The sequence below is a fragment of the Arachis hypogaea genome, chromosome 12 (genome assembly GCF_003086295.3).
Source record: "Arachis hypogaea cultivar Tifrunner chromosome 12, arahy.Tifrunner.gnm2.J5K5, whole genome shotgun sequence".
NCBI classification, from domain to species: Eukaryota; Viridiplantae; Streptophyta; class Magnoliopsida; order Fabales; family Fabaceae; genus Arachis; species Arachis hypogaea.
Genome location: NC_092047.1, coordinates 89,892,903 through 89,895,129, shown reverse-complemented (window position 1 = coordinate 89,895,129; position 2,227 = coordinate 89,892,903).

The following is a 2,227-nucleotide window of genomic DNA, read 5'->3' as shown; positions in this document are numbered from 1 at the left end:
TTATTACTGGCTTTAGAAACTGTAATTTGTAGTGTTGCTGGTTACCTTGACCACTTGTTGTCGGTTGCTTACCATTGTCCCCGGAGGAGGGCATGTGTGTCTAGCACAAAATACGGTTGAGGTTGGAAGTGTAGGTTAACTAAAATAGCAGGATAAACATAATGGTCGAGTTCTTGGGTTAGGGTTTAAAGAACAAATGATCAAAAACCTTTTGGCAGAATTAGGTTTCTTCAAATGAGGAAAAATTATTGAAGCAACAGTTATACATATGCAGATGGCATATGACACTATTGTAGTGGGTGTCATGACAAAAATTTTACAGGCAGTACAAGTTTGGGTTTTTCAACACGATGATCGATGGAAAACAAACAATCATTGCAACTAGGTTCTTATGAAATGGTTTAAAAATTTTCAAAGACGCAAGAACAAAAATGCAGAAAAGATAGTATATGGTACAGCTCCGATATGGTTTATGGTTTAAGGTTTTCAGTGTAAGGATTTTTGATTTATGGTTTAGTAAGTAGGGTTTAGGTTTTAGGATTTAGGGTTTATGTTTTATGCTTGAGGTTTTACGGTTTATGGTTAGGGTATAAAGCATAGTGTTTAGAAATCATGGTTTAATGTTTAGGATTTAGGGCTTATAGTACATGATTCATGGTTTAGGATTTAAAGCTTATGATTTAGGGTTTATAGTTTATGGTTTAGGGTTTAGCTTTTATAGTATAGGTTTGACGGTTTATGGTTAAGGTATATAGCATAGGGTTTAGGGATCATGGTTTAGTGTTTAGGATTTATGGTTTATGGTACGTGGTTCATTGTTTATGGTTTAGGGTTTAGGGTTTAGGGTTTACACTTTTGGTTTAGTATTTAGGGTTTATTATTTAAGGTTTAAGAGTTCAGGGTCCATAGTTTAGGATTTAGGATTTAAGGTTTAGTTTTCACGGATTAGGTTTGAGGGTTTAGGGTTCAGTTGTTAGGGTTTATGGCTTAGGATTCAATGTTTAGGTTTTATAGTTTATGGTTTATGGTTTAGGATTTATGGTTCAGGATTCATGATTCAGGATTTAGGGTTTAGGAATTAGGGTTTAAGGTTCATGGTTTATGGTTTGGAGATCAGGGTTTAGAGTTCAGGGCTTATGATTCAAGATTTAGGATTTAGGATTTAGGGTTCGGATTTAGGGTTTATAGTTTACGATCTAAATCATAGTGTAAATGTCTTAAGGTTTAGGATTTCGGGTGTCAATATATTGCACTTTAGGTTTGAGGGTTAGGTTTTTTATTTTTATTTTTTAGGAAACAATACGTTAATTTTTTTTCTCCTAGAAGTGAAATGGTGCCAATAATAAGAGCATTACAAAAGTTAATAAGTAATAAATTAAATTAAGAGGGTTTTGAGAGAAAGAATAATAGATAGAACTCGAGGGAGACGTGAAGTAATACATCATTAATGGAAGGGAATATAACTCATAGGAAATGAACAACAACTATCTTCGAGGGATTGACCCAAAAGTTGTATAATCTTCATACCTACTTATGTTAACTAATATCTTGGAATATAATTCTCACTCAATTTGCTTTCCCTAAACTGTCGTTAAATAGGAATATACACATTTAAAATAACTAGCTAAATTAATTATTTATATAAAATATATATTAAAATGTATAATACATATTAAAATATGAAAAATTAAATTTATGTGTACACATATAGTAATTAAATTTATAGACACAACCATCATAACATATAATTAATTTTGTTAAACGTGTAACGTATACATCGTTATAAGTTACAATTAATTTTAGTGTGATGTAATGTATAACATGTAAATCCTGCATAGTGAAGAAAAATAAAAAAATCTACTAACATTTATAACGTTCAACTACACATAATTCCATTATTTAATTAGATTTCAACTTAATAAATAACACAATTCTATGAAGAACTTTAATTTGAATTGACTAATACAAACAATGATTGTTGGATAAATCAACTAAAGCATGGAAGGAACAAAACTTGGTAAATACATATACATGTAAGTCGAAAGTATGGAACCAATTGTTTAATCCATCAAAAAATAGGGATAAAGTGAAATAAATTCTTTGAAAAACATAAGCAAAGTTGATTACTTTGACTAGGTTAAGAAGTTTCATATATCAGGGGTGTACATATTTCTAACTACTGTCAAAACTCCTTGAATACCTTTGTTTACCTACCATGTTTGTTATT